Source organism: Anomalospiza imberbis, chromosome 2, assembly GCF_031753505.1.
Source record: "Anomalospiza imberbis isolate Cuckoo-Finch-1a 21T00152 chromosome 2, ASM3175350v1, whole genome shotgun sequence".
NCBI classification, from domain to species: domain Eukaryota; kingdom Metazoa; phylum Chordata; class Aves; order Passeriformes; family Viduidae; genus Anomalospiza; species Anomalospiza imberbis.
The window spans coordinates 19,336,878-19,360,303 of record NC_089682.1 but is presented as its reverse complement, the minus strand read 5'-3'; the positions used below and the strand labels follow the sequence as shown (position 1 = coordinate 19,360,303).

Here is a 23,426-nt window from a genome sequence, read left to right as displayed (position 1 = left end):
TAATTAAGAATATCTTCCATGTCCCATTCTAAAAGCTTATGCATCTGTTAGGGTTTCTCTTGGCACTTGGTGTGGGCTAACAGCAAATGTGTCGTCACCCATTATGTCAGGAACATTTGATAGGAACTTGTCAAACACTAGTGTAGGATAACCTTGCTCTGGATTGTGCTGAGAGAAATGTCTGCAGTCAAGGAGGAAATAAAAAGCTGATTGGAAGTAATAAGCTGTTACTGCTTTTCATGTTTATATCGTGTTATCAACACATTTGGGAAGAATGCCAGGGAGATTGTTATTGGAGTTAAAATGTATATGTGTATATTAAATCCTTAATTTTGTGAAAATTATACATTTTCTCCACTGGCATCTTTAGCACCTTTTCCAAAAATATGTATACTGGGGTGAAAATAAGCTGCTCAAGGTGGGGGGAAGGAAGGAACATTTATTATCCTTCACCAAGTCTCAAGTCAAGCCTTTATTGTGGTAGCTGGCTGTACGAAAGCACAATGCTGACAGCTCTTGGACAGAGAACCTTGTCTTAACTTTGGGCTGTTGCATGTTTGATCACTTTCAACTTGACCTATAACAGAGGCAGAAAGCAAGATTGCACTTCAGAGCACACAGAGGTTAATTTAAATTCAAGGATAAAATGCCAAATAGCCACAGCACAAGCATGCTTTGGCTAAATGTGTTATGTTTTTGTCCTGTGTACTGTAGAATCTTTGTGATGGCACTTAATGACATTAACAAGTCAAGATACCTGTTCCGTTTTATACATTAATACATCTCAGTGTCTCAAAGTTCCCAGGAAAAACAGTGATAGATGGTGTGTTACATTTGTTGTTCATTTGACCATAATCAGTGCAACCTTGATGTGTTTACATAGTTAATGTTTTCACTTCTGAAACAATGAATTTGGAGGGATTTTCTGCTTTTTATATAGCTGCGTGCATTTTCTGTATTAAATTAGTGAATACAGGTACTACACTGCTAGAGTCAGGGGTAGAAATGCTACAGTATTTCTGACTCAGTTTTTGGTGGTTTTTACTTCAGTGACAACATCCCCCCCCCAACTCCTAAACCAAAGTTTGGAATATATATGGCTTCAGGAAAATGTTATCAGCAATGACTGAGTGGCAGATGCAGATGCTTACTAAGATCTAACTCAGTGCATTCTCTCTATTGCATGCATTATGTATTTTCCCCATCTAACTCACACAGCAGATGACTTTTTTGCATTAAGGGTAAACTTGTGCTCAGAGATGAAAAGAAGTCTGTCTTAAAAAGAAAATTAGGGAGAAAATGAAGTGCACATTGTTCCTGCTGTCAGTTGGGTGTGGTTGCTTAGATCTTGTGAGCTGGGCAACAGCATGAAGAGAACGAACAATACTCAGGTGCAAATGGATAAATCCCATCACTAATACTGACTTTTAATAATGTATTCCATGGAATGGAGTAATTTCTCTGCCATTTTGTTTCTAGAAATGGTAGGAAGTTATTAAAAATTACTTTCTTAACCAATACAAGATATTGGATCTAATTCTGGGGAAAGCAACCCAGGTATTAAAGCATTGAATCATACAAATGTGTTCTTGGGGATATTTCAGTGTGATGCCAGAAAACAAAGTGTGTTTATGTAGCAAGAAATGTAGAGATAAATGTGTTTAGTTCCTGGCAAAATGAGCAACAACACTTCAGTTACAGTGGTAGTGTGCAGGTTGGGCTTTTAATAGATAATGTCAAGTAGATGTTCAATTTATTAAACAGTTTTTAGTCTTTAATTATAACCTATTAATAATTGCCAATCTCATAATTAAGTTAATAATCTTTAAAGTCCTTGAAACAAAAATATCTCCCGAGTATTTTCTTTCTTTACTTCCTTCTTTCCTTGCTAATATCTCTATTAGTCTAGAAGGTTGTGGAAAACATGCTTATGAGGTTCATGGAGACAAGAATGATTCTGACTCAGACTAAGCAAGTCTGAACACATATATTGCATAACCATTTATATGTTTCTGATTCATTCTGAGGTATAATCATCACATCTGTACAACATAGACTACGTTTTTATTTGTAGGCTGAAAAGTAGAGCCAAAATGAAACAGGTGAACTGAATGGTATAAATACCTAATTGAGTTAATGGATAATTTAAATATGCCTGAAATTAGTCACACTGTATGTGTTTATATGGTGGGGGTCTTCTTGTTTTATGTGTGGCTTTCTGATTCTGGTTACTTGATGCCAAGCATCATAAATGAGAGCCTTTCTCTGAAGTGTAAAACTGATTAAATGTTAACATGAGTAATCTAAACATCAAATTTTGCCATAAATTTTAATTCCAATATAGAAATGCTACTATCCCACATCATAAACAAATATTCTGCCCTTCTTTTTGCAGAAACTTCTTAGAAATGGAGTATATGACAAATCTGCTGCTAGATGACTGGCCTGGTGAAGGTATCATTCTCAGCAGCAGAACTAAGGTAACCTGCAGCTCTCCCCAAAGTGCCTCCAGCCCTTGCAAGGTTCTTCCACTGGTGGGCTGGGGGCATTTGTAAGCACACAATGACAGAGTCCTCAGATGGAACAAACCTTCACAAGTTGTCCCTTTTGTTTATATTTCAATGACAGCAGTACAGCAAATGCTTGCATAGTTAATATTTAGTAAGAGTTTTCATAGCTTACCTTCTGTTTTGTAGGCTGCTGAGTTAAGAAATCAAAAGTAGTTCTGTTTAGGTTTCATATGCATGTTTGAGTAGGAGGTAGATTTTACTAATTGTTTTTAATCAGATTAATGAGGAATTTATTTTCTGTTGCTGCGAGTGACTACTGCAGTGATATAACTTCTTTGGTACCAGAGATTTGAACATTATTTTAAAAAATCATTTGTTATGAACAGGGTGAGTAGTAACTAGTTGGACATTTCCTAAAGATTTTGTTTACTGGCATATGGATGATATGACACATGTAATGTATATGCAGTATTGCCAACTGTAGGCATTAGAAATCGTGAGTCAGACCCTTAAAAGTCTTGAAAGTGGTTAAGAAAATGTGACAATTAACTTCTGTTCTTTGGGCCCCTAGGGTAACATGAGTCAAGCTTGCGACAAGGCTTGCTGGAGACTTTAGGAACAAAAACTGATGGTTTTGACTAATCATGTGTCTTTTAGAGTTGGAGCTGTAGAAAAAAAACCAAACACAAAACCTTGCAAGACTGGCAATAAAAGGATGATTTGGCAATGCTCTAATAGAGCAGGATGTCATTAATCTGAAAATAATCATAGACTGAATTTGTTTGTGAACATCTGTGCGAACATAACACAAGCCTTGGATAGTGAGGTTTTCTGGGTAGGAAAGTTGTATCTGTTGATCTACAAAACAGGATGTCTTTGCCAAAGGCATAAACCTAAATTTGTAGATTCAATTTTTTAATTGTTTGGAATGACTATTAATAAAATGAGAGAGATAAATTGTTTACTGTAGTAACAGAATTATGCTGTGCATGATGATGAAGTTGATGAAATCATGCATCAGAAGAAAATAAGTTAAATGAGAACTCCACTGTTTCTACGTGGTATGTGCAAACTTCTTATGTTGTTTATGTTTTTAGACCCACTCATTGAATTAATTGTCCCTCTCTTGCTGTGACAAGATAACAAGTTGTTGCTGTTACCTTAGGCCCAGCTCTGGCAAGGGTAGAAGGTATCTAAAGAAAAATATAGGCTGAGATGAGATGAGCTAAATAGAGCAATCCACTAATCCTTTCTTTTTCTAAATCTAGCACAGCAATCTGTATGGCCTAAGTTATTTAGATGTTAAAAAGACAAACTGGGCTTTTAGCACCCCTGCCAGGCTTGCAAGGCCATGTGGGATGTACACACTGAGCACCAGTTTTGCACTTGCAGCTGCTGGAGGACACATGCCTCTTGGAAATGGCAGTGCAACCCTTGTTACAGCAAGAGCAACTGCTGTGGCAGGAGGAGCTGGCTGGAAATGCTGTGGCAAGTCCTTTAGATACAGTGGTTTAAAGGTGGATTAGACAACTGTGGGGTCTGTTGTCGGGCCTCACTCCCTGATTGGGGTGGCCCAGAAAGGTGGTAAAGTCTCTCCTCCAACCCGTGTCTCCAAAGAAAGACTCAGTAGTCTTCAGTCGTCCGGTCTCAAGGTAGTTTATTGTATGTTATCTAAAAGATTTCTCCCTGAGCTGCTGCGGTCCGTTCAGCAGTCAGGCAAAGGCACACTCCAACACCCAGGGGGCTGGTGCCCTCTTTTATATCATACATTACGTATTAAATATTTATGGTTTTTCCCCAATGCCCATCACCTATTTTGAACAGTGACTTTCTACTCTAAACCAATCTGTGAATGCCAACATCACCAAGAACATGGAGGTTAGGAAGGAGAAAGAAAGAGGACAGGGCACTCCCAAATCCCTTCATCTTAGAACTTCTGACCCCCATGTACAAAACTCAGACCCCTCTGTACAAGGCCTAAAACCCCCCTGCACAGCACTCAAAAATTCTTCCCTTCCCTTTGTGACTACTTCTACTATAATATCTAAACTTTTGTGATTTCTTGTTCTTCCTGCAAGGTTGGTAAATTGTTCCATGGATCAGGTTCAAAGCCACAGGGGTCTGTGGCTGCATTCCAGGGTCTCAAATGCTTCTGACCTGGGCCCGGAACATCCAAGAGTGTCCAAGGGACATTCTGGGTTCTGACAGACAATGAGAGATCTGGGTTTTGTGCCTACTCCACCTCAGAAGTTTAGCTATGCACTCTACAAACACTGTTGCATGAGGCCTCCTTTTAGACTGCTCCTAACAATGGCACTGAAGAGAAAGGACCCTGAGAGCCACTGGAAGGAAGGATTTCCTTTCTCATTGAGCTAGAGAGTGATTTTTCCACTTGCATATTCTGATTTCCCCATACAGCACTTGGTTTCCTTTTTATTTTTTGCACACCTTGAGGAGAGCCTTGCCACCAGCCAGCTAGGAGATACAGAAGTAATTTATCTGAGAAATACCAGACCCAAGTTGTGAGCATTTGGAGTGGGCCAAAGTCCCACTACAAATCTGAAATTTAGGTTCTTCTGGTAAAGAGGACAAAAAAAGCCCCCAGCTTACCTGTGCTCCCAAACTTGTTTTTTCTGTTGCTACTCAAGCATGTAGGGTAGAATTCAGCCCAGCAAACAGGGATGATGGATCTGAGATATCCTTGGAAAGAAGTAGTACTTCAGGGTGTGGCTGATCTTGCCTTGAAGTGGGTATGGAACACAGGATCTTGAGCCACACCACCTTCTCTCTGCTTAGAGAATCTAGAGTCAAGTGCTCAACACAGGTGCTTAGGCATACATTTATATAAGAGGGTCCCTCCATGTACGATTAATTATAAATTTAAACCAACTGGAGTGTTCAAGAGCTTTTACTTCATGGTTTTGCTCTCCTTTATTTAGGGTATTTTTGTAAATGTAAATCACTCTTGCTCCAAGCCCAGGAGAGGTTCACTGTTATTCTATCTAGTTATTACAACAACATTCAGAGACTTGTGGCATGAGAGGAAGGATAGAAACTTGGAAAAAATAAAGCACAGAACACATGAAGAATAACTGTTAGTTGTGGAGGAAGAGAGCTGGCAAATAACTGGCTGATATGTGTACAATGTGCAGTTTAAAGCAGGCAAACAACAAGCACAGAGTAGGTAGGATCAACACTGGTTTTTCCTGCCTCTGCTGCAACTTTTAGCCCATGGATGCTGGTGTCACGCTGGCAGGTGTAGACAGTCAGTGAAATTTGTGCTTTCTCAGATCCTGCAGCAGAGACCCTATGCAGAACACCCCACAGCAGTTCTTGCTAAGGCACTGTGAAAGATAGTGCTGCTGAGGGAGAAATAAGCCCAGCTCAAACATCCTTCTTGGTAGGACTGTATTCTTCAGTCCCATACCAATCACAATTTTTAATTGCTCACATCAATCATTGATTTTTTGCTCAGGAGCCTGTGCTGCAAAACCAGTAGGGGGTGCAACCTGGGTTCAGTTTTGCCATTTTTCTCACCTAGCCTGTTGCATCAGTGTGAGACCAGCCATGCTTTTTGTACTTCATGGATTGAAGCTATGTGTGGGGATTTAAGTAATCAATGACACCTTAGGGATAGGTAGCAACACACAGACTGCCTTGTTGTGGGGCTGCCCTTGCCTACCTCCACCTGGCTTGGAGGGAAATTTCCTCTGGGTTGGTGGCTAGAAAAGACTGACTGTAAGGCAGTGTTTAGATTTGAGAGAATAGCTGGTGAATGCGGTGGGTGTGTGGTCCACGTGGGATTGAGTGCAGGTAAACTGTGGGCCATCATGTCAAATTAAGGACTGGATGCAGCATGAAGTTTTATGTGGCTTTCTTTAGGATTAGTAGTAGTTTGGTTTTTGAGCCATTTTTGAAGCTCTGATGGACAGACTGCAGGGCATTGAAAGGTGCTCTTTCTGAATATACATTTTTCTAAATACTTTATTTCTGTCCTTAAGCTTAAGGCCATGCAAATTCTAGCCTGTTTGACACTGTGTCATATGCACAGACATTTGGGTGAAAAGCATAACACTACATTTTCAAGAAGTGTTTTGATTCTCCCTGTTATGCGCTTTAAAAAAATATGTAAACAATTTTGAAGTCAATTTATCCTTAGGCTATGTTAAAAAAATGAAAAAGATGCAGCAACACTTATATTTGGAATCAGTTGAACCCTAATTTAGGTGTTCAAGTGTTCGGTTACTTTAAGAAATAGACTTGTGAGTAGTCATCAGAGCTAACAAATCTCAAAACCCCAAGTATGCTTCCTTAAGTCCATATGGGCCACCTGTGTACTGAGCATAGATGAAAAAAATGGTAACAAACTGGACTTCCTACATTGAAGAGGTTTGATGGAGACTTGCTTGTCCAGAGTAGAGCACTCGATGCCTTGGCAAACAAGTGCTGAGGGTTTCATTGTAGGGGTGATGATGGAAGTCAGTGTTATGGGCCAAGGAGGTATAGAAGTGCAGAGGAACTGCTCTGAAATAGGGTGAACAAGTGGAGTTTGTGGACATGTAGTACATGCTTTCCAAACTATGATGGATGTAGGCTTCTCTCTCACTACAGATGAAATAATGAAAAATTCATAAGCACAAGAAACTAATTTTCTGGGACAGTAGAGGTGCAATTACATTAATATTCAGAAGATTGTAGTCCCCACCTGGGATTTGAACTCGGATTAGAAGATTGAAACTGGATCACCATATGCTGCTCAATCTCTGTGTGTAATTTGGTAGTTGTTCCTCTAAATAATTAATTAGATAATGCTCCCTGTCAAGTAATCAGTTTGGGGTTCACTCAAGGAGAAGTAATATAAAGTCCATCAAACCAGAGAGGATTTTATTAGGACAACCATGATTAAAGTTTCAAACTCCAAATGAAGACTTCTTAATTATGCTGTTCTACTGCAGAGGGAGAAAAATTTAGTGTATTGAAAGATTACAGAAGTCACCTTTATTTTCTTTGATTTGATCTCAGAGCAGAACAAGAAGACAATTCACATCTTCCTCTTGGAAAAGTGAGTTTGACAAGCCTTGTGGAGTTATGAGTGGCAGACCTGAAAGCACAAGAGGCAAATCAGTCAAAATATTTTTTTTTAAATTCTCTCTCCTAGTTTTGATTACACCATTTCCTTGAATGCAGAGTTGTGTTAGCTATTTTTCCAGTCATCTTATAGCATTTATTGTGCTTCAGCTGAAATGATACAGAGCAAAGTGAAGTCAGCACCTTGCCTCTGATAAAGAACTTGAAAATTTTAAGTACAGGTGGCTGTAAGGACAGGGAGATGCACATACTGTCTATCCCTGAATACTGGGATTAGCAGTGGTCATCCACTTGCCAGAATGGAGTGTTTTCTGCATTGTCATCTCATGGCGATACTGAACAAGGCACAAGGTAATGTGAACAGCAAGGAAGGGTCTGGTTGATTTGGCTATCAAAAATTTTCTATGTTCTCTCTTCATGGTGGCAACTGTCATTTTAAGGGAGTGTTATTCTAGAAGAGAGAAATGTATGAGACCAGCATTAAACTTTTTTATGGTTTTTAATTAATTGATGCTTAATATTTGGCTGGAAATATTAAAAAAAAATTAGTTTGCATTTTTTTCTAGAAGAACAGGAAGTTGCCCCTTATTTTTGAAATTTTATGCCAAGAAAGCATTTATAAGGAAACGTAAAACTATTGAACTAATTCTCTTTCCATCTCACCTGGAAGAAGAGATAAGAAATAGGAATTCCACATCCTCTTCTGATAGGAAAAATTCCATATCTTCAAATAAGCAAGGGAAAGCAGCTGTCATTATGACTGAAAAGTAAACATTTTTATGCTGTGGATAAGTCCTATAAATCTAAATTTCCACGCAGTATGTATAGAAGTATGCTATCTATAGAAGTGTATACACTGCCTTTACAGTACAGCAAATACAGAAATCTTCATTATGTAAGCAGTCATACCAGATATGCTATAGGCCACATGGGCTGAAGAGAAGCCAAACAAACTTGGTTTGTTCCTTTCTTTGATTCATTTGTATTTGAACCAGGTAAAGGAAAAAACTTTCTTCAAAACTCTGAGACTTTCAACAAAGGAAATCCAATCTAAAAATTTATTTAAAAAACCTCCCAGTAATAATTGCAGTTTTAATTAAAAAATGACTGAAAAAACAGAAACCAAAGCAGCTATGAGGGGTAAAATAGCAAAGTGGAGCTCACTGGGGGTTAGTGTTGAGCCTAATACTTACTTCTGTATAAATGACCTAAAATAATAAGAGAAGAAAACTTACACATCAATCAAATTCACAGATGGTATCCAGAGGCTTCAAAGAAAGCAGAGACAACAGATAAACCACCAAATAAACTAGAGAGTTTAGAGAAAAAAGGAGCATTCAAGGACAAAATACAACTTTGATACATGTAAGGTTCTTTTGTGGATTAAGAGAAGGCTAAAAATGCAAATGTGTTCACAGAAGAACATGGACACTGATTTCATCAGGAGACAGGGACAGTTTTATGTAACTGCACCTCACCTCCTCTAACCAGGGCCAATTCGTTTAAATTCTATTTAACAGCAGCTTTTTGTCTTACGAGCTCTATGCCTGAGATCTGCAGAGAAGCTGCAGGATTTTGTTTTCAGATGCTGCTGGACTAAGAGAGCAAAACTTTTTGCATCTGTTGTTCCCAGTTTTGTCAGTAGTTGTATTTGAAAAGGATGAGGTTTGGCTGATGTTATGTTTTGACATTGGTAGGAGGCTCGCCCTTTACCAAAAGCTTGAACAAAATCAACTGGCCAGTGAAACTTGTTGACTTTGCATCCATGTTTGATGTGGTGGGTCTGTGTGTAGCTAAACGTATCTTTATCCACCTATGTCTGATGTTTGCTTCCATATCTGCAACGTTACCTCCTTGTTTTGATTTGGCACACATAGGGCTGATTGGAAAAGCTGTGGTATTTAGCACAGGACTGTAAAACTGTATGAGTTTGTTATCCTTGGATAAAGGACAAGCAAATAATATTCTGCCAGATGAGCAGGTAGCCAAGAAACAGATGACCAAACTGATTTCTGGGTAGAAAAGGACATTGCCTGAAAAAGGACACTAGTACTTATTAAAGGAAAAAGATTATCTTACAAGCAGCCTTTCTTTGGTTACTAGAGAAAGACAGATATAACCTGGCTGCAGGGACCAGAAGAGATGGGGCTTCGGCAAAACCCTGGAGTCTCTGTGACCACCAAATATATCCAAAAAGTAATGGAAAAACTGAGGCAGTGATTCAGATGTTGCTATTTTTTAAATTTGATTTTCTGTATGACTTTGTTTCATGCACTGACTGAATAATGTGATTTTTTTCTTTTAGACAAAAGGTGGCAAAATTTTATGTGCTTCTATTTCTGTCGATCCCTGAAAAATGAAACAGTAAACCAGTACATCTGTAAAGGTAGCTGCATGTATCAGAAACTTGGGAAGTATTTTAGTGGGAATATGGAGGAAATCAGGCTGTGAAATGAAGCTGCTCATGATCTAGGATTATTGTTATCCTCCCAGGTAAGGGTGTGCACATTACTACGTGACAATGTCTAAGGCTCTGGGCAGCCACTGCAGTGGCCATGGGAAGTTGGGTAGTTATTTAGGAAATAAACAAATAGGGTTATTAGTATTATTAGAAGTAGTATTACTATAATTATTTATTTTTATTATAGTTTTTTATAATTTGACAAAGAGTCAAAGCATTGTTGCTGCAGGAATGAATACACCTTTGCATTTAACATGGTTCTCTCAGGCCTTGTGGCAGGGAATGCAAGTCTGATAACAGTCTAAAGGACCTGTTGTTCAAGTCTTCCATCATAAAGGTTTGATGATCCTTAAATGGGACTGAGTAATTTCACATACTAAACTCTAAATTTTGATCCTTACTTGCCATTTCTTAAGCTAGCTCTTTAGACATACAGATTTTCATACTTCTGTTCACCAAGTATTAAATATTTTATTTCTGTGCACACAAATAGCTGTTAGAGCAGTGGTTAGAAACCAAGTCTCTATACTTCTGATCAAGTTTCCCAGTCACTGGTTAAAAGATTAGGCAGCTTCTCTCTAGTCCACAGATTTTTTTAATCACTTTTTTCCCAGGAATATGACTGAAACAGGAAGGGAGAGGAGCATCCTGAGCATAAAGCCTGCAGCAGGATGGTTGGGATAGCAAATGAGGCCTGTACACAATTTAGTAATTTGGCTAAAATTTGGCTTTTCTGTCACACAGGCAATGACGTTTCCCTGTGTTACACAGGCTTGAGTACAATGTAGAGCTGCAGTGCAGGAGAGGACTCCAGGCTAGAAGTTCCAACTTGATGCTAATGACAAAATCCTTGAGGTTAGAAAAGATCTTTAAGATGAAGGCAAGCCATAAGCCTAGCACTGCCAAGTCCTCCATAAACCCTGTCTACTCCCTGTGTAGAGTGCCACATTGACACGTTTTTTTCAATATTTTCAGGGATGGTGACTCAACCACTTCCCTAGGCAGATTGTTCTGGGGCTTGACAAACCTTTTAGTGAAGCAATTTTTCCTAATATCCAATTAAACGTCCCCTGGCATGACTTGAAGCTAATTTAACTGTGACTCAGGTGTGGCCACATGAGCGGTGGGCTCTCAGGTGGGTACTCCTCTGAGGTGTCTCTCAAGCCCTGGAGCATCCTTGCTCCCAGCTCTGCCTGTTACAAATCCAGTAGAGGTGGCACTCAGCAGGAAGGCAGACACTGCAATGGCTGCTGCCACAAAACCTGAATCCCTTAATGCACCTAACCCACGGGTCTCTGACTTACAGTGCAGATAATAATGTAGAAGGGATGCTAAAAACCAGCAAGTTACTTAGGCAGTGCAGTAGCAGAAGGAAGGTGAGGATGGCAGACCTCTCTACAATTGCAATTTGCTTGCTTTTCATTCGTCACAACAATGGGACATCTGTACAGTGGGACAGAAATTTTCCCCATTTCCAGGATGCCAGTTTTTCCAATGCAAATTTTTGTTGTTTTCCTCCTCAAAATGCTTCTCTTTTTCTGTGTCTTCTGGGTGCTCTATGGACTGTGCAGATTTGGCTGTGGGATGTCCATGCTCACCTCCCTCTGCTGCTGGGGAAGGACCGTAGGCTGCAGAGGAGCCTCAGAGGTGTGGGGCTGGTAGGACAGATGTGGCCCAACAGACCTTGTTCTCAGTCTCTGCATTTTTGAAGCAGAGGTTATGAATGTTGGCCTTTTGTGTGTTATCTGGAAATGGCTGCTGTGAGATTCTCAGTTCATCACAGCATTAGCAGGTCACAAGCATAGACTTGATGTACTCTTCCTTCTGCACAGCATGAGCTCCTGCAAGATGAACCTCATTTCTGCAAACCTCCATAAACGTTTGGCTGTACATTTTGAAATGTACTCAATTTTGTAATAACTATAATTCTATAATGTTATTCCATAATATGTTATAGAAGGAGTTTGACCACTAACTAGCTGTTTGAATACAGCTTTAATGGCTGAACTGTTTTTGAAATTATATTTTCACCTTTAGTGATAAAGGACCTGGAATCTGCCATACTGAGTGATTTCATGTGGTTTTTTTGGCTTACAGCTGTTAATAGGTTTCAAAATGACCATTTTGATAAAATGCCTCAAGGAAGTTTTTTTTTTATTGCAGATTCATTTATCATATTTTGTTTTTTTCTGGTGATTATAGCAAATCCAACTGGTTTCAATTTAATTAAAGTATCTTAACTTGGCAGGGCAACATAGTCATAAGATACAGGAGTTTTCAAATATTAAAAAAGTGTAAATGCTTATTGTGGAAAAAAAATCTTATTTATTTCAAGTGAAATGACAGGCTTTTCTCATATATTTAGCCTAGGTTTTAAATCACTAACTAAGGGCTAACTATGTTGCATAATTAAGCAAATCCTAGAAGGATCCAATTATTTTACTGGAACTTGAAATGTATTTCATGCTTTCTAAAATGCTTTCTCAATATATTGGCTTCTTCTTCTAAAATAGCAGCTGGAGGTAGAGAGCAGTGAGCCCATATTAAATCTGAGTTTAAGTATATTCTTCAGAGATGTATTGCATTGTTTTTAAATGATGCATTCATGGAAACACTACAATCTCACTAAAACTACTGGATCGTGTTGTTCTAGGGCTTTCTGTGTTTTCTGAAGTCACTGGCTCTCAGTCTAAGTGTGTCACTCTTTTAATTGATCTCTGTAGAAAAGCTGTCTGTATATTTTAGCGTTACAGCCATAAGCACCCTGACATAGAAGCATATAGTCTACTTGCTTCAGAACAATTATCTCCTTTTCTGGATATTTTGCCAGAATCTCTTGCAAAGAGTGAACAGAGAGTCAGCAGAAACTCCATCAAATGATGATGTCTTTGCCCTCTCAATGGGTGATGTGCTTGGGAATGAGAGAAGATTTTCAAAAGGTTTCATGCTATGTCAGTGTCTGAAAGTTCAGGTTCACAAAAAAGCATTTCTCATTTGTCTAGACATCTCAGACAATCTCTTTGTTTTATGTGTTACATGATCTCCAGCCCTGCTGAAACATCCTGAACATAAGGTAGTTGGATATTTCTGGTTTTGAACTCTAAAGATGAGGTCTCCAAGTAGTATCAGATAATGAAAGAGAAGTAATTTCATCTTTGGAAATGAAGAGGTTTTTTGTGTTTCTTTCAAAGTTCAAGTATTTTTCAAGCTTTGAGTATCAAGTGCTGTATTTTGTATATCTCTATATCATACTTCTTTTACTGTGCATTGTCCAAGCACTGGAACAGGTTGCCCAGAGAGGTTTTGGAGTCTCCCTCACTAGAGATATCCCAGAACTGTCCGGATGCATTCTGTGATCTGGGATGATCCTGCTTGAGCAGGGAGGTTGGACTTGATGACCCACTGTGGTCCCTTCTAACCTGACCCATTCATGTGCTTCGTGACTTATAATGCTTTCTCAGTGCCATAAATATCTTGAGCAACTCAGCTGAGCAAGGCAGAGCCATCTCAGAAAGGTTCCTTAAATAATGACATAAAACCAATTTTGTGTGCTGGATATTTTGAGGGGGTTATTTGGTTAGTTTGACATAAGTTCAAAAATTACAAAGAATGTTACAAGTGGCCAAACTTCAGCAGGAATTTAAACAGAAATCTCTCTCTGTGCTTCCTCAGTGACACTCCAGCTGGGACACTGCAGCTGCATGCAAATATCAAATAGTTTCTTAGAGTGAGTTGTGAAAAACTGGTCAGAAAAAACAGTAGACTGGCACTGGTAGGCTTGATTTTTAAATTCTTGCTTTTTAAAATGCTGCTGAATCTAGAGGGCCATCAGAAAGGGTCATCATTGCTGAATTATCATCTTTACAATAAATTTTTGTTTTATTCCAGAGGATGCTGTGGCAAAAGTTTTGCCATAATGACAATTACAGAGTTCGAGTTTCCAATAATAATATTAAATGCAGAACACAAAGAGAAACTCAAGTCGTACTTGAAAGAGCTTTATCAGCACAAGATATTCAAAACAAGAAAATATTGATTTGAAAAATGGGAATTGATTTACCTGTTCAGTAAAATGTCTTGGAAAACATTAAAACTGCAGCTCATAGAGAAAGTGAGAGCAGCTATTCAGTGTCCTCTGTGCCTTTTCTTAACAAAGGGTTTGGGCATCCTTCCTCCCTCTACAATAGTGCTTGGTGCTATACAAATATGGCTTTTTTGGGGTTTTGGGCTTTGGTTTGGGTTTGATGGGGAGTTTTTGTGGTTTACTTGGGGATTTTTTGTGGTTTTGGTAAACAGTTTTTTTTTGATTTTTGCATGGAGATACCTAAGCAATACTCCTGTCTTGAGATATCTGGACTTATATATTTGCATGCCTGAAATATTGTCTTGACATCCTTGCCTTTAGCCAAAGTGAAATGAAGCATTGGCTCAAATTTAACTTAGCTGCAAGAAAGGCAGTTTTATTTGTAATTGAAATTAAGTTAATATATGCACTCTGATATGTCTCAAGACAAGTGAAATTCTTTGTTTTAGACATATTTACATAATTTTCTATGCCTTTTGCATCTTGTTGTCATTCAACCATATATATTTCTGTTTTCTGTATCTCAGAGAACACAAAAATGGAAAATGAAGCTAAAAAGCTTTGAAAAAAAGCTTTAATAAGTCTTGTATTTGCATTCTGGAAAATGGCTCATTAATTACAGCTGGAAATATGAAATGTGAAACACTGCCAGCAGAGTCAACTCAGGTTTGTGACAATGATCATTTTATGACTGTCAGCCTCCCAGTAGATTCCCTCCTGATCACAGAATAAGTGAATAGTGAGTAAATTACTTCTTACAGTTGCCAGATAGCTTGGAGCATAGTGTTGTGTACTAAAATTATGTTTATTTCCATATTCTTGGATCTAGTTTTAGTTTGCCTGCCTGGCATCCAAACTGTGAGAAGAGTGACCCCACATTCCTGCTCCTTGTTTTGTGTTTGAGGATGATACAATACGGCTGAAGCAGGTGGGCATTGCAGCTCCCATCCATCACCTGGTAAGTACCATCTTCACAAGTCTCATTTGGGCAGACTGAGGGGACTAGGAGTTTGGAAAGGTAAAGTTCCCACTAATGCTGACAACATTCCCACCACTCTTAATGTAGGCAGGAGCCTGTTAGAATGGGAGACAAGCCAACCCTATTCATGAGGAAGGTGGCTAAGCGGCAGGATGGAGTCACCAAAATGAGAGGGTAAGACAGACTCCAAATCCCTGAAGACCAAATGGAGACATATTCCGGGCTTAGGAAGATAGTGAATATTGGGGGCCAAAAAAGTAGTAGAGGAAAAAATTAATGATGTTTCACCTAGTAGAAATAAATAATTGCATCAATAAAAGATAAATCTTTGGTTATTCCAGTCTATACAGGTTGTCAATACCAACATATTCTCTCATTTTTATTGCTATTATTTAATAACTCTTAAGTAGGAGTACCTGCAGATGAGAGCAGTTGTTCCTTCTATGGCTGCATTTTGTTATTTTGATTTTCTTTAGTTAAAAATGTGAAATGTGAGTCGATCTGACACTATAATACATTGCTACTTCATGCTAGGAACTCCATCATGGCAGGGCTGGGACCTGCAGAGTGTGAAGAAGTGTAAAGTCTCGATTTAGATAAATGAAGTACTTACATGCAACAGTGCTTGCAACAATAATGTTATCTGACAACGATAGCTAATGCATATGGTACAATTTTTATGAAATGTGTGAATCATCTGTCTTTGGGGAACTCATTGTAACTTCCTTGTCCTGATTCTGTGTTAATGTCGCAATATAATTTCTGTTTCTCACGCATTTTTCTGAATGGATAAAGAGCAACAAACACCAGCATTTAATAATCACAGCCTTCAGAATGCAACACAAGCTACAAAAGCATACAAATAGGCTGAGAGCATGCAGAGTTATGGAGGAAAGAACAGCATGTTCCTCAAAATTTGCAAGCACCCATTTGGAGGAGTGCTGTGAAGGAGAACTGCCATGGAGGTTGGCACCAGTCCGTGTGCCAAGGCTTGCTGGGGATTATTCTGGACCAATGGCGTCCCCAGCAGTAGATGCTATTGAGATTTCTCACACAGCTTTCATGCTCCATCCTTTGGAAATATCCTTGGAACATGTTCTGGCTATCAGGGAGTGAAATTTTTGGGTGGGCTGCTTGCCTGGTGCATAACAATCTGGGCAGAATGTATACCTTTGGATTGCTACAGTTCAACTAGCAATTAATTTTCTCTGGAGATAGGATTAGGGTTGCCAAGACAGTTTCTTGGCCCAGTTACCATTTACACTGTGGGCTCCCCCTGGAAAGCCATGCAGGCCTATCTGGGGATGTCTTCAGTTAGCATAGGGTGGGTTGACCTTATTGTCTGATCAGATGTGTGTGTGTGTGATTGTGTATCTTTTATTTGTTTATGCCTGCAAATAGACCATATTGCCAGTTCCAGATTAAAACCTTATTGAAAAACTATGATTACATTTTCCCAGGAAAACGATAAAAATTATTAATAATCCCTGTAATATTTTCTTTTTGTGAAGGATATTTACTAATGCTTTTGTCCAGATTGAACAAGGAAAACCTTCTCCTTTTAATTTCCTATTCCACATCTACTAAGGTAATGGCTACCAAAGTAGAACCAGAGTGGCATAACCCAGGAATGCTTGGCATTCCAAAATCCCAAGAGGGTTGAAATCTCAGCAACCTTTTCCCATAAGAAAAATAGCCTAAATTTAAAATAAGTGAAGCATATTGGAACAAAGAGTAAGTGTGGGTAGAAAAGAATGGATAGTTCTTACTGTGGTGTAATATTTTCTTCATTGAACAGATTCAGATTTCAGAAAACTCTGATTGTAATTTGGGCGTTTATACTATGGACTGCAAAGCCTGTGAAGTCAGTGCAGTCCTTCTGTTGTCCCGGTGCTCTGTGAATTAGGGACTTGCTGGAGATCTGGATTAACATGGCTGCATGCAGAAAACATTCTTGCATGTTCAAATCCCATTTCATCTTTCTCATGTCTCATTGTCCCCATTGCCTGTTTAAGGCATATATGGATAGGCAATGTTTAAGGTATTTAAGGATCATAATGACAAGAATTGCAAATAAGCCATGCTTTTAATGTTGTTTTATTTTATTATATGTGGAAAACACAGGGGTGACTAAAAGGGTAGTGATTAAAGTCTCAGGTTGAATGTAACTAAGTTTCCCTGATCTCTAGTTAGACTAGAGACTTCCTTTTTGTTTGGCACCTTTATTGCTTGACTTTAGTGGTGTATCAAAGCATGCATTTGAGATGATCTCTGCCATGCCACTACTTCTTGAGAGCAGATTTAATTTCACCTTGGTGAGGAGATTCAGTGTGCCTAACACTGGTGCTGAAATCCTTCATGCTGTCAAAGACTGGAAAATAATCTCTCTATGCCTTCTGCCACATACACAGATGTAGAAACACATCCTGGGGCAAAATCATTAGCATGCTAAATCCAGCAGGGCCATTAAAGTCAGGATGGAATAGCATATACATGTATCATATATTTATCTATATCTATATATGTCTAGTACAGGTAGGATTTATAGTAAGAAGAAAAATAAAAAGTAAAACCACAGCTGGTAATTTGATGAATTTGTGTTTTTGAATGAAGAATAACTAGTTATCACCAAAGTTATCTAGAGGATAAGCTGAATGTTCTGCTTATCACTTTGATATACTAGATTTCTTCAAACTGAATTAGTTCTAGTTTTTTTTCATAAATAATACCTCATTTTTTAATAAATATTTTTTCAAATCTTCCAAGTGAGATGAGATTCATTAAACATATCCAAGGATGTTGATTCTCACACTGGTCAGGACTTGAAATAGGTGGGTATGTTAACTGTAGAGCTGATTCCTGTCCCAGCCATTGCCCCATGGCAGAAGGTGATACTTACTCACTTTTTACTTCTTCCAAATACTATACATGCACACAATGAATCTGTACTGGTTTTATTTGGGATGGAGGCAACTTTCTTCATATGACCTGATATGGCTTATGTTTTGGATTTGTGTTGGTGAGAGAGGTGTTGGTAAAACACCGACATCTCAGTTATTGCTGAACAGCACTTAAAAGACAGAGCCGAGGCCTCTTCTGCTCCTCACCCCCACCAGCGAGGAGGCTGGGGGTGCACAAGGAGCTGGGAGGGGACACAGCCAGGACAGCTGACCCCAGCTGACCCAGGGGATATCCCACACCATGTGGTGTCATGCTTAACCCTACAGGGCTGGGGAAAGAAGGAAGTAGGTGATGTTTGGAGTGATAGTGTTTTTCCTACCAACTCACTGGTACATGTGGTGGAGTGTGGCTTTCCTGGAAATGGCAGAACACCCGTCTGCCCATGGTAAGTAGTGAATGAGTTCCTGATTTTCTTTGCTTTATCTGTTAAATTGTCTTTATCTCAACCCGTGAGGTTTGGTGCATTTACCTTTCTGATTCTTCTCCCCATGCTACTAGTGGGAGACTGAGTGAGTGGCTGTGTGGGTCTGAGCTGCCTGCTGGGGTTATATCACCACGGAATTAATTTCACACACTTTTTACAAGAATAGATGACATGAGGTTATTAGCTCAAGGTTGCAAAATGAGTCAGTAAAGGGTGCTGCTGTCCACTGGGATCTCAGCTAATCTATTGAGCTATCACAGGCCAGCTATTCTTGGCCTGAAGAGTTGGCAGAACTGTGTGACAGAACATGGCAGGAAAAGATACCATCAACTTAAAGGAAACACCAGATTCCCTCAGTTGAATATTTTCACAAAGAAAAACTGGTACCCCAACTCCTGTCAGCTACTTATTAAAAATCAAGTATTCAAGGTTGTTTATTAAAATGGCATTATGAAGTGTTGCCTTCTGTTCTATGCCTCCACACTAATAAGCAAGATATTTTGTAAATCAACTGCTTTCAACAAATAATAGCCAGCTAATTAATACAGAACCTTTTTGCAGCACTATAAAAGATTATCCGAAACAGTGAATGCATCTAGAGAACAACAGAACATAGCTGTTTATTATAGCATTTCATTTACACAGGTGCAGTTGGCAATTATTTAGAAATTGTTAAAGTTTTAGAAATATTTATAGTATAGTACACCAAATATTGTAAAGTTTTTAAAAAGTGCATGATATAATTTGCAATATTCTTTATGGAGGAATTCTTTACAGCAAAGCTAATGCCTTCTTCATAAATATCTTTATAGACGTTGGTAGACAAAGGTACAAAGGAAATTATGAAAGAAGCATGATGACACTCTAAGATTGTCATAGTGGTGGCATTTGGTCTTCATATCCATTTGCGTTGTTTTATCATGTAAGTTTTCAAATCTAAGGACCATCTTTATGATTTTCCTTTTTGCAGTACCTTGCAGAATAGACTGTGGTTCAGAACACCTTTTTGGTGGAGTACAGCCCAGAGAACAAGTAAAAGGAGGTGTGCTTCTGTCTGTGCATTTCTTGTATCCACCCCAAGGCCACTGTTGCCTGTCAGCTTTGCTCTAGGATCAATTAAACCTCAGACATCTGCTTCTGGACATCTTAATATTGGGTGTTTTGAAAAGATACGGCCACGAGTGTGTCAGGGAGTAAGAAGGTTTACCCTTTTGAGAGGTAAGAGAGGCTTAGGCGACAGGTATGCCACATGACTGGTTAAATATAAAAGAAGATGTCCCATTTGGTTGTGACAGAGGCACACTTATGCACTAACTCCAGTGGCACTACAGACATGAAGAGTCAGGTCGTGAGCACATGCTCAGGAGTGCCACATACTCCAGGTCAAATCGGTCGCCTAGAATAACAAGATGACTGCAGTAAAGGCAGCCCTAGCCTGTAGTGAGGTCACATAAGCTCAGGGGTGAGTGCCAGTGAGGCAGGAAGCACTGTCCAGCCGTGAGGCCTGCAGGCTTTCACAAAGTATGATGTGGATGGCAGCTCCCCACCAGTTTTACACAGCAACCTGCTGCAGGAAAGGACAAAATTGGTGTGGAGGGACCTTCTGCCTGACTAGGCTTCACCCATGTGTTACTGCTGCAAGGCCGTTGTACATCTAGCACAGGACTCAGGCAAAGGGCTGTCTCTGAGCACCAAGGACAAGGCTGCCTGTGCCAGTGTCATGGGTTGTTTGGGGACAAGCCTTCTCTGACCAAGCTCCAGAGTTTCCCAGGAGCTCCTGCCTGACTTGCAATGCAATTGGATAAATACAGAAGCTTCACACACTGTGAATGTCCACCCTTCAGCTAAAGTTACTGTGGGAGGCATTATTATTATTAGAATTAAAAGTAATACTTTCTCTTTTATTACTTTTTATGGGCAGTGACTCTGTACAATGTCTACATCTGAGTTATTTATTTGGGGCACCACTGCAGCAGCAGGAGATGAAGATGTGTGTAAAGTATGATTTATCTTCATCATAAGTTGGTGATCCAGGTAAATGCATAGGATGCAGATGGTATTGGACAACCAACTCAAATTCATAAATGTACAGATTTTGTACAATCTGAACTTAGATGAAAGGGAGGAAATCAGTTCTCCATGTCCAGTGACCCCTGTTTACCTCATTATTTTCTAATGCCCCACTGCCGCGTACATACCTGCTGTTTGTTCTCTACTTCCCATCTCTCTATGCCAATCACTCGTTTCTCTCTTCCATACTTTGACTATGTTATCCAGAGAGCAGAGAAACTGATACTCCAATCCTTGTGCTATGCCAAACACACAGGGACTCAGGCCTGTAAGTGACTCCAATACAAATTACTGTAATAAGCCTCATTAACAACATATTCCCATCAGGATGGCACTTAAACACATTTATAAAACTAAGGATGTGCTTATGTTCCACTAAAGATAATGTTACTGAGGTGTACATTTAGAATTCAATGTGGTTTTTTTCACCCAGCCACAGCTTGTAATTCAGTTGTCTGAAGCTGTTGATCTAAAACTCTGCATCAGCCCCAAGGAAAGGGGAGCCTAGATTACATGTTGTAATCAGGAAAATTACTGTTTGACTGCTATTGACATTTCCTTGGCACTTCATCACCAGGCTGTGAGTGCCCACAGTCATTCTTTGCCTTTCTACTGCATCTCATTCCAGTCAAGGATCTCAATACGTGTTACAAATGGCACCAGATTTGGTGAGAAGCTGAGTGTCGGTAATTGATTGATTAGCTGTCTTTTTAATAACATCTACCCTTTTTATAAAATCTGGGCTTTGACATCAAGGCTCAAGTTTGATTTGGCAGCAGATTTCAGATTTGTACTCTTCATGCAGCTGACAGCAACTGTTGTTAGGTTTGGAAAACAGAGTTACATGATTTTAAATCCTTATATTTCATGTATAATGCTCAGGTTTGGAGCCCTCTGCATTATGTGTGGTTCCCATTTTCAGTGGCTTTGACAGAGTTGAGCCAAAATATAGGAAGTCCACCCAATGCCTGCAGGTTTATGATGCAGGACATAAAGCAGTAACAAGGCCTTTGACACTGTAATGGTTTAGATTGGTTTTGTTGGCTGTTATTGTTTCTAAGTGGCTTCCATTTTTAAGCACCTGTAGGTAGGGCTTGTTGATTGTGCTCTTTCAATGATGCAAGGAGATCTTACAATCCAATTAAACAGAGTTTCTTGCAGTGTCTCTGGGAATTTTTATGCAAACCGTTACATTTACAATATGAGAACAAACTGCATTATTGGGTTTTTCTCAAACTGTCAAAACGTTTAGCAATCCTATCAAGGCTGGAGCTGCAATCTTGCCTGCTCACAGAAACAAAACATCACACGTGCAGAGGGAACAGAAGTGTGAACAAGTCTGTACCAGAGCTCTGCCCTGAAGTGGTGAGTGCTGGGATGGAAGAACTACTATGTCTGGACAAGTCTACTTTCTAAATTAAATTCTTTGTATAATTTATTCAGAGTAAAATATACTTTTAATATTCCTTGCTGTGCTCCAGGAAAGTCAGGTGCATAGAGGATGAGAGAAACAGTTTGGGAGATGGTGGGTTAAAACACTGTCCCCTTCATCTGTTGATTGTTAGCAGTATCAGAGGCAATGTGTTTTGAGGCTCTTTCAAAGCTTTAATAATAATTTGTCTGCTGTTCACACATGTAGATGTTACAAAAAGGGAAAAAGATGCTTAATAATGTTCCTTACATAGAGGGTTTTTTAAAAAAATGTTCTTATAAGAGAAGGTTAAAAATCAATGTGAATAAAAGGAAGTCTAGTGATCGTACAACTAGTCTTTGAAAAAATCTTATTAATCTTTCTCTTATTTTAGACTATAGAGAAAGCAGAGCTTTTGATAGACTAATTGCAAGCTGAAATGTGTTTATTACCTTCTTTTTTATATCTTCTCATTTTCTGTTGATCAGGCTGACTTGATCCATTCATCTCATCTTTGAGCTCATTTCATCATGAACAGGTGAATTTCTTAAAAGAGCCTGTGATGCCTGATAAAACCATTTTTCTAAAACTTTGTTTAGAGCTCAAACTCCAGATACTTCTTTTTGACTTGGAAGAGGGGAAGAGAACTGTCTTCCACACACCAAATTTTGTCTCCATTCCTGCAGCTTGATGCACCCATCCAGTGAAAAGAGCAGAAGATTAAATAAACAAAACTAGCCAAATCTGTCCTCCATCTGGATAATTTTATGAAAACAATAATGCTATTGTTTAGGAGTTCATCTCCTGTTCTCTCACTTTAAGTCAGCTTTGTATATGTGACAGAATTATAGTCTCAGGAGCAAAATAGAATATTGTGGCAGAAGTGCCTGGTAAACACTGAAACAACTATCTAGTCACAAGGAAAGTGTCACATTTATGAGGCACAAGAAGGTACATAAAATTTAGTGTATTAAAGGATATCACTGGTTGCTGTCTCATCACCATCCAGGAAGCTCAAAGGGCTCTCTCTATCTTTCCACGGTAAAAAGAAGCCAATCTAATGAGATAATGACGTTTTAAGAGAACATGGGTTTACAAAATATGCAGAATCATGTTTTCTAGCAATTCTTCAGAGCTAGAATGAGTTGGGCACTTCTGAGAGGTCTGGGTTGAGGCTCACTCTCCTTCCCAGTCCCACCATAACCCATGGACAGAGTGGAGCTCTCCCAGACCAGGCACTCTGCTGATGGGAGAGCACACACACTGTCCCACTGCAGGGCCTGCATTTCCATTTATTCTCTTTCCATCAGCTTTACAGGGGAGTCACACCACAGTGTCTGTGTGGCTTTTCTCTCTTTTGGTCTTGAAAAGAGATGGGATTTCTCTGAACAGATCCTCCTCTCCCCCAGCACAGCCACGTTATGGGTTCAGACAGTGA

At 39.2% G+C, this 23,426-nt stretch overlaps 2 long non-coding RNA genes across 2 annotated transcripts; both read left to right on the top strand.

Moving 5' to 3' along the window:
• The first annotated feature begins 8,632 nt into the window (after nt 1–8,632).
• On the top strand, nt 8,633–14,139 carry LOC137468387 (uncharacterized). The gene is made up of 3 exons (XR_010995908.1): nt 8,633–10,091; nt 12,890–13,132; nt 13,732–14,139. It is a non-coding gene; the product is annotated as an uncharacterized lncRNA (long non-coding RNA).
• Nucleotides 14,140–14,376: 237 nt separating this feature from the next.
• Nucleotides 14,377–15,452, top strand: LOC137465778 (uncharacterized). The gene is made up of 2 exons (XR_010994833.1): nt 14,377–15,101; nt 15,210–15,452. It is a non-coding gene; the product is annotated as an uncharacterized lncRNA (long non-coding RNA).
• The last annotated feature ends 7,974 nt before the right edge of the window (nt 15,453–23,426 follow it).